The sequence below is a fragment of the Vulpes vulpes genome, chromosome 2, assembly GCF_048418805.1.
Source record: "Vulpes vulpes isolate BD-2025 chromosome 2, VulVul3, whole genome shotgun sequence".
NCBI classification, from domain to species: domain Eukaryota; kingdom Metazoa; phylum Chordata; class Mammalia; order Carnivora; family Canidae; genus Vulpes; species Vulpes vulpes.
In genome coordinates this window covers 81730956-81745007 of record NC_132781.1, presented here as the reverse complement: position 1 = coordinate 81745007, position 14052 = coordinate 81730956, and positions in this window count along the sequence as shown.

Below are 14052 nucleotides of genomic sequence, written 5' to 3'. Positions count from 1 at the left end.
GCTATTGTTCTTAACATCCTAATAATAGGTCAAAAAGAAATATCGGAAAAATGGAGGCAGAGGAAGACAGAAAGGCAAAACAATTCAAGAAAATATTCTAGATGCAATATATGCAATATATGCCATTATGAAATTTTAGAAAGCAGGATAAAGAGAAAACTCCATGAAATTTCTGAGAGAAAGAGTCTTCATATAAAGATATCAGATTCTCAACCACAATACTGGGAGCTAGAAAACAATGGACAAAAATCTTAAAAACTCTCTTAGGGAAAAATGCTTTCTCAACTAGAATCCTATAATAAATCAAACAATTGTGATCATAAAACAAACAAAAATATTTTCATACATCTAAGCTACCAAAAAACTTATCTCCCAGGACCCCTAGGTGGCTCAGAGGTTGAGCATCTGCCTTGGCTCAGGGCATGATCCCAGGACCCTGGGATCGATCGAGTCCTGCATCGGGCTCACTGCATGGAGGCTGCTTCTCCCTCTGCCTGTATCTCTGCCTCTCCCTCTATGTGACTCTCATGAATAAATAAATAAAATCTTTTAAAAAAGACTGGATTCACTAGAGACATTGGTTCTAGTAAAACATATATTTAAAAAATGCATCTCCCAATGTGCTTAGGAAGCCCCTGGGCATCTGATCCAGCAAAATCACAAAGGAAAATAGATTTATGGAACTGATGGGATTCAGAAAACTGGAGATCCAAATTAAGAAAGAAAACAGAATTTTCAGTGTAATGATGTGGGAAAATATCAATATAAAAACCATCAGACCTAGGGATGAATGAGTCTCGATCAGAACAAGAAACTTCTGGGGAGCATTTCTTCAAAAATATGACATTGATAACATAAAAGGAGTTTACAAAACTAGGGAACAAATTGGGGATAGTGATACATGTTTAGAAAATTTTTTTTTCATGTTTAGAAAATTAAGCAAACATGTAAAAAGGGCAATTTTTTTAACCAGAAAGAATAAAAAAAATGCCCAAGAATGAAAAGTATATGGGTCAGTTGGGAATGCTGTCATATAATCATGAAAGTTTTAATGTAAATATTAAAAATCGATCTTACAGAAATTATATAAGGATAATGACAAGATGGGGAAATAGTAAGAGAATGGAGGAGCATGGGTTATGCATGAAAAAGAGTTAATGTTCCTCTTCTATACGGGGAAGTAAATTGATAATGCCAAAAGAGAAAAATCAAAAAGTAGAAGATATATAAGGGAATACTAAAAGAATAAGGGTTGCCTCTGTGAAGTAGCAACCATGGGTGGGACCGCGAGATTGCTGCTTTGCAACTCTCTCTCTTTTTAAATTGTGTGCAGGAAGGACGCCCACGTGGCTCAGTTAAGTGGCTGCCCTCGGCTCAGGTCATGATCTCAGGGTCCTGGGATCGAGCCCCACATGGGGTTCCCCGCTCAGTGGGGTGACTGCTTCTCCCTCCCCACTTATGCTCTCTTTCTCACTCTCTCTCAAACAAACAAATAAATAAATAAATAAGAAAGAAAGAAAGAAAGAAAGAAAGAAAAAATCTTTTTAAAAAATTAAATAAGTTGTGTGCAGAATATAGGAAAATCTGCACTACAGATATCATGGGCTCTTCTGATTTCCATCCACTGCACAACTAGTCTCAGGATTCACGGCAGCTGTATCAAAGTGCATGAATGGCTTTATGAGTTCTTGATAAGCACCTGTATTTTCCTGCTGAAAACTGTCAACTGGCGAGTCAGTCAATTTGCCTAATTCTTACCATCCCAGTCTCCAGGAGTAGACACTGGACCCTCAATCCACACATATCGTTGGTCCCTATTTGACCATGAACTACCAGGAACCACAATAATGCTACTTAAGCTGATTTCAAGTATCACCCTTCCCTAGAACTTCATAGTTCTTTGAATTCTGTAATTTGGACCATGGTGGTGTGATTTCATGGTTGAAATCTTTGTAGCCGCTGAGAGTCTGCAACCAGACTGCTCGGATAAGAACGTACTACTTCTGACATTAGGCAGGTGCTTAGCCAAGATGAACTTGGTTTATTGATTTATAAAGTGGGATTAATAGTACTACCTATCTCATAGGATTAAATGTTAGATGAAATCCATGTAATGAGTTTATTGAGGACTTGGCATTTAGTAAGTTCAAAAGACATGTTAGCTATTATTTTTTTTTTATTATCTCCTCAGCTCCAAGCCTAAAGGTCTATCCTTCCCCTTGAACTCCTCAGCTTCTTTAATAGCCTAGGCAACTTGGTTGCCAGTATTTCCAGCCACCCAGCAACTTGGGAGCTTTGGAGCTTTTATGCAAATAAAACTAGAGGGGCTGTCTGTGGCTTTCCAGACATCTTCAAAACAAGTATGCAAATTGGATTGAAACAGCAGCTTGGATTACATATGAGGAAATGATTCCAACACTTAAACAAACACCTTCTGTAAAAATAACAAAAAGACAAGACCATGAACAAATATAGTGAAAGGAAAATAAAATTCCAAAGGTATGACTTTGGCTTTTTTATTTAAATACATTTTGGTCCTATATAACATTCACAAAGACACAAAACCTGAAAAGAAGGTAAACACACAAAGAAAGTGGGGATAAAAAAATACTGCACGAATACGAAAAAAGGGAATGAAAATAAGCATAAAATTTTAAGAATAAACATAAAGTCTTCTAACTGTAAGGACGGTGTTAAATCCACACAGATAATTAAAACACAAATAATCTAAGATGTGGCTGTAATTTGGTTGTACCTGCGTCCTCAGAATCCTGAAGTTCCTAAAAAAATTCTAAAATGTCTATGTGTCTTGCTTCTAATTTCAATTCATCATTGCTTTACTTAAAATAATACACTGAGGATAGCCAGTGAGGAACTATATAAAGGAAAGGGTGCTCGGGATCTAAGAAACACAAATTTAACTTATGTCAAGGTGTCTTAAAGGGTATTTTTGCACCTAGACGCAATTATAATTCCAGATGATGTACGAGTAAAAGATGCATTATGGCATTTTAAACTTGAATCATAACTCATTTGTTTAATTATTTAAACACTATGCTCTCATGTAATAATAAAAACATTTATTTGATGAGATAATGAACAATACTTTCTTTCCTCCTTCACTGATGGAATGGAATCCAAAAATCAAACTGAGACGTAAATGAAAAGGGTACTTAGACTGCCATCTAGTACACATTTTTTTGTATAGCATAATTTCCAAAGCTGTTTGAATAACATCTCTAGCACTGGAACAAATATATGCTTAAGCACCATTGCTTTTTTTAAAATGTGTTGAAAACTGTATATGAGATGTTCTTTTCACTCTTTGACCTAAATTCTTCTCTTAAATATTAATTTGTGAATGTTTCAATCTATATAGCAATTTATTAGTACTTCATTCACTTGGCCTAGAGGTAGAATTATAATCTATTAGGGATTTTCTCCTAAGGCCTCATTTGAAATATTCTTACTAACTTGTTATATTTTCCTTCTGTAGAAAGTATACAAAGATTTGAGCCAGGAGTCTCTCAGGATTCAATATGTTTTGTAAAAGTATTTACCTTTTTCAAAGAGAAGGTACTTTTTTTATTGGCACAGGAATACTTATGCTGATGATTAAAATTAAGTAGAAATATTTCCATTAACAATTCTCCTATTTATAGTTCTGCTACCTATTTGTAAGCCTCTTGCCACTAGCCACATAGGTTCACATCTACTCTAGTTCCAAGAGAGGGAGGGAAGACAAATCAGCAGGGATTAGAAGACACAAGGACACTCAAATAGTGCATCCAAAATTAGCAGAGCAAAGCAATAAGATTACACTGAACACCATTAAGATTGACATTAAAACTTGATCAGTAAATGTTCTAACTTGACATGAGATAGAAATAGGCTACAATCCCAAGGACAGTTAAGAATCGAGCAGAAACTTTAGGTCTTGGAGCTCGTGCAGAAAATGAAGAGATGCTCAACTTTGCTCCAGAATAAAAAAAAAAAAAATTTTTAATTAAAAAAAAAAAAAAAAAAAAAAAAAAAAACCTTGACCGAACTATTGACAGATAATCTTAGGCTATTCAACTCAGTTTAATCGCACACATTTTTACTGAGCTCCTTTTACGTGCCAGGAGATGTAAGAACAAATAAATTATGGTGCACCTATTGAACAACTTCCCATATGTTGATGATGCAAATTTCAGTAGTTAGAAAACTTTCAAAAAGGTTAAGTTGTGATAAAGTGAAAAACCCACCCTTGCAGATTTTTTATTGGAGGTTGAATAATGACCCATCAGTTATGCAGCTAAAAAGATTGCTTTATTGAGAAGAAAGTTACATACCTTAGATGCCGTTTTAATGCATTATTCTCTGGTTTTATTATAAATTGAAATATTTTGATACTAAATAAAAACTCAAAGCTAATAGAACATTGTATTTCATTAAGAAGTACCATAGTTTCACTCAATGGCAAAACTTTGAATATCAACTAGCTTAGGGCACCTGGGTGGCTCAGTGGTTAAGCATCTGCCTTTGGCTCAGGTCGTCCTGAGGTCCTGGGATCGAGTCCTGTGTTAGGCTCCCTGCAGGGAGCCTGCTTCTCCCTCTGTCTATGTCTGTGCCTCCCTCTATCTCGAATAAATAAATATAATCTTTTTTTAAAAAAATCAACTACCTTAGATATATAATGAATCAGAAGATGAACTTAAATTTTTTTACTGTAATTTCTGTTGTAAAAAAAAAAGTCAAAATAAATGCCCAAATTAAGACAACTTAAGAATACTTAACCACTTATTCACTTTATGCTTCGGTGTGTTAAGTTTCTTTTAAATACTTTTTATCTAATCTGAGAATATTTAACTGGAAAAGACAAGTCCAAGATCACAGTGCTAGTCTGCTCCCAAAACGATTCCAAGCTAACCCAAATTTGTATCTACAGGACCATCAGCAGCCACTCTCCTCAATCCTAGCTCACCTCATGACTTATTTTAATTTAAAGAGCCTATAAGGATCCAAATCCTAAAGGAAGCAAAACCAATTATTTATGCATATTTCAAAATGTAGAAAATTTAGTCAAAGCTCAATTCCAAAACAAACATTGCTTTAAGTGTGTTCATTAGTACACACACAAAAAATGGAAGTGAATAAAGTACTCAATTCAATAAATGTGAATTGAACCCAATTTGTATTATTCAATTCCTCTATAGAATAAAAATTAATGCAATTTAGCTTGTTTGCGTATTAGATGCTCTCTTAAAATGACGTGAACACAATATACCTACCTTTTTTTTTTTTCACTTCATCTCCTCTATCAAGTTCTATTTCTAGACAAATATCTCTTACTAGTCAGTAGACCACTCATGCCAGGTCTCTTTGGCCTGTGTTTCCAGTTGTCTGCTATATTAGTTTGCTTGGGCTGCCACAATAAAGTACCAAGACTGGGAGGTTTAAACAACAGATATGTATTTCGTATTTTCTCAAGTTTAAGATCAGGAGTCTACAGAGTTGGTTCTGAAGGCTCTCTCCTTGCTTATAGATAGCCATCTTATTCTGATATTTTCACAGTGTTCCATGTGTGTCTACATACTTAACCCCTCTTATTAAAGCACTAGTCATACTGGATTATAAGGTCCGCCCAGATGACCTCATTTTTGATTGGATAACTGGATCTCCTGTGACTCGTAATGCCTGAAGATTTTCTCACTGTCCAGTAATCCAGCATCTTTAGAAAAATGTTCAACTCCAAGAAAGAGTTATTTATAAAAGGAACAAATATAGGCTGTTGGCTTTATAAAAGAAGAGAGTTTTATGAAAATTCATAATAATTTTCTGTTTTTCAAATCTAAACCTTCTCTTTTCATATTTTCTTAAGGATATTCAGAGTCATATCTAAAATGGTCGCTCTTTTTACTAAGAGTAAGTTCTATATTGCAAGTCAAATCTATGGCCAAATATGAAACATAAACCAGTTTAAGGAATACAGATGTGAGACAATCTATGCTGCTTAGTAATTTATACACTGATAATTAATCCTGGGCCTGTGTGAACTATTCATTTCATTTCAAATGTACATTCAGAAATATTTATTACTGCACCCTTCTGAAAAATACAAGCAATGTATATGGGGATCCTAAATCACCCCCTGTGCACTAAGCACTGTAGGCCAAGAAGGTGAGCAATCCAGTTCAACCATTCAACAAAATCATTTCAGTGTGAAGCCTGCTTACCTGCTTTCCTTAGATTTCAAGTTCCCTGTCCTACATATGTTTTAAATTTTGACCCTTCATGGGTGCTTAAAAAAAATTAACAATTTTTTTAATTTTAAAGTTCATCCAACATTTATTTTTAGCAAAAGATTTATTCAAGTAGGAATCCCTGGGTGGCGCAGCAGTTTAGCAGCCGCCTTTGGCCCAGGGCGCGATCCTGGAGACCCGGGATCGAATCCCATGTCGCGCTCCCGGTGCATGGAGCCTGCTTCTCCCTCTGCCTGTGTCTCTGCCTCTCTCTCTCTCTCTGTGTGTGACTATCATAAATTAAAAAAAAAAAGATTTATTCAAGTAGCTGGTCATTCAGTAAAAGTCCAAAATTCTTTTTTTTTTTTTAATTTATTTATGATAGTCACACAGAGAGAGAGAGACAGAGAGAGAGAGAGAGAGGCAGAGACACAGGCAGAGGGAGAAGCAGGCTCCATGCACCGGGAGCCCGACGTGGGATTCGATCCCGGGTCTCCAGGATCGCGCCCTGGGCCAAAGGCAGCTGCTAAACCGCTGCGCCACCCAGGGATCCCCAAAATTCTTATCTTCAATATATTTTAATCTTATGTTATTGCACATATCATTGTTAATGACTTAAATAATTCAAAGGCATAAGGGTGATGTTAAAATATTATTAAGATTCTTGAAACTTCCTTTGACCTGAGTATCCTTCATCTTGTAAGTCCAGAAAAACAGTTAAGCATAGTCAATCAAAATGAGGAATTGATTTGCATTAATTCTTGAAGACTGACAAATATCTAAGAATGTGATGTGACTAATTCAGTTCCAATAATTCTCAAATTAGTATTATGAGGACTATAGAGCATTTATGTTAAATAGTGAATTGAATATACATGCTTTCATTTTTATTGGGCTACATATGCAATAATTGATTGAGGTTGTTAGAGCCAGGATTGCTTGGCTCATCTCATTACCTAAATGTCATCATAAAAATATCCTAATAGAACTTTGAGCAAGTAAATAGTAATGTGGGTATAAAATGGATGTTTCACACTGGCAGTTGGATTTTGTCTTAAATGTATTTCTTTTAGCTGGTACAACTAAGATAAAAGAAATGTTAGTGGTTAATAATTATTATTTGAAATTTTTAAATAAAATTCCATATTTGCAGCTTCATTTGAAAAACTGTTTATCTTACAACACAGATCAACTTCCCCACATGGTGACAGTCAGATGGAATTGAGCAGTCACTGCCTGGTTAGGTAGGAAAAGCAAGACCTCATTGCCCCCACAGCCTCCACCACTGCCTCTAGACACATTAAGTCATCTTCCTGGCTATGCAGGCATTCATATTTGCCACACTTTATATCAAAGGAGAAAGATGGAAAAGTTGCAAAATTTGAGGTGTTGTCCAGGTTTGGGCTGACTTCTTGGCAGAGCTGAGAATGCTGTAAGATGCATAACTATTGGAGATAACATCTAAAAGAAAATATTTCCACATTCGTGGTCAAAGTATAGAAACTCATTTTTCAAGAATATGAATTGCTAGAAAAAAACAAAATGTGTTTTATGGAACTTTATAATGTTAATTCCAAGATCTTTGAGGTGTGTTTTGACATCAAAAACATTCTGAATCCTTTAGTATTAAGTATATTTTACTGATGTCTAAGTCTTGGAAATTGGTGGTCAATATAGTTAACATAAAGCAACTTATTAAGTTGAATCTTTAGCCTTCAAGCAAAGACCCATCTGTTATTGTGAATAAAATAAGATTTGGAGATTCTCTTGACATTCATGTTTTTTCATTAAAAAACCTAAATGGAATTATCTTAACTAAATTGTTAGAGTGTAATAATTAAGATTAAATACATAAGAAACTGAAAACTTAAAAAAGATTTCTAAAAGTAATAAGGAAAAACATCCCCTTGTACAGCTAGCACTGAGGAAATGAGAAAAGGTTAATACTTAAACAAAAGAATACTTGAAAATTATATTTTTAAAAATCTGATTAAAATATACCAAAATAACAGATTAATTCAGAGAGGAGAAAAACATGTATTTTCAACTGTGCTTTATTTTTTAAATAGAGGAAAAGGAAGAAAGAGAGAGAGAGAGAGAAGGAAGGAAGGAAGGAAGGTAGAAGGGGGAAAATAGAAAAAAAGGAAGAAAGAAAGATGAGAAAAGGAGGTGGGAGAAAGGTAGAGAGAGAGAAGGAAGAAAAAAAAGAAAAGAGAAATTATAAGACATAGAATCTCAGTGATAAAAGTGACCTGAAAAGTCATCATACTCAGCCACCTCCCCAGTTAATAAAAGAATACTTTCTGGAAAATGGTAAGGCCATTTCTAATGAGGAATAACACATAACTGTTAAATAGGTTCATAAGTTAATAAATGTTAACACTAGGACTCCTGGGTGGCTCAGTCAGTTAAGCACCTGCCTTTGGCTCAGGTAATGAGATCAAGTCTCACATCAAGCCCCACATTGAGCTCCCTGCTCAGTGGGGAGTTTGCTTCTCTCTCTCCCACTCCCCATCCCCCACTTGTGTTCTCTCTCTCGCTCGCTCCTTTTCAAATAGATAAAATCTTTAAAGAAATAAATGTTAACATTAAGTCAAAATCTTTCTTTCTTCTATATTGACAGGTCAGCCTTATTTTGATCTTTGTATCTGTAAAATTAGTCATTTCTCAATTTGTACTTCATGGAGTAGACAGTAGACATAATTTCAAAGGGTGTAGTAATTCTGCTTTGCTTACTAACAGAGTAAGTCAACCATGTTGGAGATATGGTCTGTTATCTTCCAGGCACTTTGTCTTCTGGAAATGTTAAGACATTACCTGTAGCTATGACCCCAATGAACAGGAATCACCACTGCTGAGTTTCCAATTTACACAACTCTTTCTTATTTGTTTGATTTGGGTTTTTCTGTCCACCAATCCCTCAATCTCTGCATAGAATCATTTCATTATTCCCTTCAGAGAAAGTATGAAAAAATTGTTTCACACATTTCAAAGTGAATAAAACCTGGGGTTAATCAAAATTCCATTAGATCATACTAACCTGCTAATAATTAGCACATCACCCTTTCTCACTTACTAAAAAAACAATGTGAACCAAGTATTCCCAACTCATTTTCTAAGGTTAAGTTAAGATATTGTTACTCAAAAATTTTTAAAGTGGATCCTTTCCCTACTGTACATCTAGATACCTCCTTCAAAAATAAAATCTTTTCCATATAAATGTTCACAGATGGAAAATTCAGTAAGCCAGGCAGTAGTGGAAGAAAAAAATGTATTTTGAAAAGTCCTGCCTAATATAACTTATTCAAGACTGTTTGCCAAATATGTTGAACTTATTTCAGAAAAGTATTACCTTGCCATTTGGCTATTTTCTCAAGAGACATAATCTATGGCTTTGAACACCTAGAAATTTCTAATATAGGCTTGCAGTTACAATTTCCCATGGAAATAGTGGTGGACTGAATCGTTGTTCTCCATATTTACAATCCCACTCCACCCCTAATGGTGTGATATCACCTGCCCAATGTGCCATGAGGGAAGAATGTATATCTCTGCCTTGTTGATTTTAGGCTTGACCAGGTGATGCACTCTTGACAATGGGTTATAGGAGTAGATGTATTGTTGATCATATTACGTAGAAGCTTTAAAATTATTCTACAGTTGGTTTCAGGCTCAGTGTTACTGTCCTATGCTATGAGAATAACATGTCCCAGACAAGGGTAGATTCTTCAGCCCAGGAACTGAGGTGAAAAGGCCTTTTGGAGCAGACTTACCACTAGCCATCAGCCTGGACCACAATCACAGTAGACTACTGACTTTATGACACTTCAGCAGGAAATAAATGTTTTTTGCTGTCATCCCCTAAAATCTGAGAGGCATTTGTTACACACCATAATCTAACATCGGGTGATTAATGCACTAGCCAGTAACTTTGACCATAGTCTCAAGAGAGTTTGTTATCCCCTAAAATAACAAGAATTATTGTTAAGAATCAAGGTCAAGAATTACTGCTATATAATGGGCCATGACAGCACAAAGTGATGCGATATTTAGCAATTCTCTGCTGTATTTCTTCATGATATGCTGCCAAGCTAGATAAGTAGCCTATAGGTACATTTTAGGAAAATATTTTCACGCTAATCACACTTATCATTTAGTTTATCCTCACAATATAGAAAGGTAAATTATTCTAGTGTTTTAACCTCTAACTTCTTCATCAAAGTCTTATTTGTTCCCTACTAAAATCTTTTTTACAATCCTGGATTGCTAATTAACAAAGGTGAAGAACTTAAAAACTTAATATAAAAATTACATCTCAATCTATCCAAGCACTTTAAAATATGAGTTGTCATTTAAATATTTGAAGAATACATCTGTTTTATTTTCAACTATATATTACTGAAAGATGTCACTTATGCTACTTATCTGTTGTTCATTCGATGTCCAGATTCCTGAAATTCCTGTATTCATATAATTTGCAAGATGTAGACATCTATAGAGCAGCACTCAACTTCAGTGAAGTGTTGCAGATGAGTACTCTGAGGTTCAGAGAGGTTAAAGATATAACTAAGCTCACACAGCCTGTTGAGGTCAGAACTCAGGCTCTAGCCTATCATTTGTACTCTTAATCTACTCGTTGCTATTAAAACACGCTGTGATTTAAAGGAATATGAATAAATAGCCTCCAGACTTTCTTGAGCTTTAATAGGTAAGCAGAATTTGAGAACACTCGGGAATTTTGTCCATTCTTGATAGGCCCTTAACAACACTTAAGATCATGATTGTCTGAGGGCATGAGATGCGAAACTGTTTAAAGTCCTAAGAAGTTTCCCTGTGACCTACTCTCCATTTTATTATCCTTTAATAATACTGCTCAACATCTCCTAACCAACTACTGGGTATGCGTTTGGTGATCCTAAGTATATGACAAGTAAGTACATATCTCAAAAGTATAATTCACATCTCCAAAAGTCAAATATATGCACAGAAAATTCCTGAGAAGCCATTTTGGAAATCAATCACCACTTATACCTACTGTTGTGCATAATTTAGTCATTAAAAAATACATAGTTCAATCAAATTAATTCAATAGTTTTAAACTGCCTAACCTACCTGGCGCCTTTTTCTATACCAAGGGGAACATGGTATGTCATTTGTCCTCAGAAGTGTCCACATTCAAAAATAGACACCCACAGATCTGACAGCTAGTGTGGTGCTTTCACTCTGAAATCACAATCTAAATTTTTAATTTATATGAATGTAGTCATGAAGACTACAATACGGCTCTTTCCTCATGAAACATGTATCTATGACCACTGCTTCTCTTTTATTTTAAAAATTCTGCTGTCATTGAAGACTAATCCTGAAGCCAGTTCCATCAGAGGGTGTGACATTAGTTGCCAAGGGTCAAATCTTCATATTGCTTTGAAAAGTTGAATGTGATTTTCATGTAAAACATACTTAAATGTTATATTAGCATTCCTCAAATGCTTCCCCTTTCCATCTGTGTGGATAAGCATTCAAATATGTCCACTAAAGACATTTTTACATTATTTTCTCAAATGTGAGCCAATTTTAATTTAGCAGGCAATTATTTTGAGTGAATGAAAGTTAAATACGTGACTTTTTAGCTAATTTACTCTGGTTAATATTAATTCCCAGCAAGTAATTGCTTTAGACACTGTAAAGATGAAGGAGCTTGTGGCACCACGTGTCTCTTACCGCACAGGCAGTGATGCCGAACTTGAACTGCCATCCTCCGGGAAAAGGAGAGCTGAGACATCAATGAAACATTCTGTTCTCTTCGTGTAAAATATGTCTTATTTTCTCCAGGACTCCCTAGAATGAAGGCAGAGAGTGAGGATTGAAGCAATTCATAGCTGCAAATTTAAGGAAATGATAAAAGACACATTTCAAAATGCCAGATCTGATTCATGTCTGTTACTTCTTTTAAGACATGGCCCACAATTCACCTTTTAAAGAAACCTTTCCTTCTATTCCCATGTGTGAGTAAGGTGACCTTATAGTTTATCGTCTAACTGGAACACTGTTAAGAGTGAAATGGGGCTATAAATACCAGGGCTGAGACAACAGGCATAGACCAGACTGTCCCTTGCTAAACTGGGATGGATGGCCACCCTACCCATGAAGTGGGCAAGATACCTCAAGATAAATATTATTTACTGCAGGTTTTGCTTATTTGACATTCAGAATATGCTACTGGGTGTTACTTATATTTTAGGTGTGTGTTCTGTGGGCTTGATTTGGTTTATAGTATCTTTTGAGAGGAGAGAGGATGGTTTTCACTAGTTTGTTTTTCCGGATTCTTACATGAACCTTACATATAGTATGCACTCACTAGATAGGTTTAAGGCAGTGCTTGAACAGAGCTAATGCTTAATTTATGTTTGCTGAAGGAGTCTGTATTAGGATTCTCAGGAGACAAAGCCAATAGTTTCTGCTATATATATGCTTATATATTTATAACATAAATGTTTAGGTACTTATAAACATAAAAATATGTTTTTGTGTATACACATACATATAAAGAGATTTATTGTAAGAGATTGGCTCATATAACTATGGAGGCTGAGAAGCAGTAAGATCTGTGGTTGGTCAATTGGAGATCCAAGACAGCCAATGTGTGGTCCCAGTCTGAGTTCTGAAGGCCTAAAACCCAGCCAAGCTAATGGTATAAATTCCAATGTGAAAGCCAACATACTCAAGGCTCAAGAAGAGCAGAATTTTCAGTTCAGGTCCAAAAGCAGGGAAAGACTGATATCTCAACTCAATCTATCAGGAATTTCCTTCTACTTGTGGGAGTGCCAGCTTTTTTGTTTTATTCAGGCTTTCAACTGATTGGATGGGCCCCCACAATGGGGAGAGCAATCTGCTTTACTTGGTCTACTGATTCAAATGTTAACGTCACACACAAGCACCCTCGCAGGCACATTCAGTATAATGTGTGACCAAGAATCCAGGCTCTGCATGGCCCAATCAAGTTGACACAGAAAGTTTACCATCACGGAACGAATTGCATATTTGTAATGACAGTGACTTCAGTTAATATTATCATTTTTTTTATCTGTACAACTTGATTTTGGCTAAGTGTAAAATAGCTTATTTCTGCTACAGGATAATAATCTTCATTGCTTCCACTGGATCTGCTCCTATTCATACTAGTTAACAGTAACAACATAGAAACTAAAGACACAAGATGAATGGCACAGTCTCTGCCTTCAGAGGCCTGAAGTCTCATTTGGAAGAAGAGATGAATACACATAAAAGATGACTCACAATGGAGTCAGTAAGACATGTAATGTTTGTAGTACAAAGAAAATCTAGCACAGTGTGACAGGAAGTGTGACAATTTGCAGTCTGGAACTTGTGTTTGAGTGACTTCTATACCATTCCAGAGAGACCTGCCCATGGATCCAGCCCTGGGAATTAAAGCTGTGTCGTCTTTGACTTGCAGACCTTCATTTACCCTGCCATACAATATTAACAATAAAAAAAACGCTGTCACAATCGTTAGGATTAAGGGAATTGTGGGACTGGCACACAGTAAGTGCCTCAGTAAATTATTATTGTTATAGTCACTGTTGCTATTATGTACATTATCATTATTATTCTATCGACAGTTTTGATTTTTGAGCCCTTCTTCTTCATATGTTGTCATTAAATGGGGAATACTAAACCCAAAGGATTTCTGGGAAGAGGAAATGCTATAACATGTTGAAGTATTTAGTTAATTTTAAAATGTTATACATTACTTACTGGAAGTATTACTGTCATGTCTGTGAAACAGGGTAGAAATAACCCATAGGTG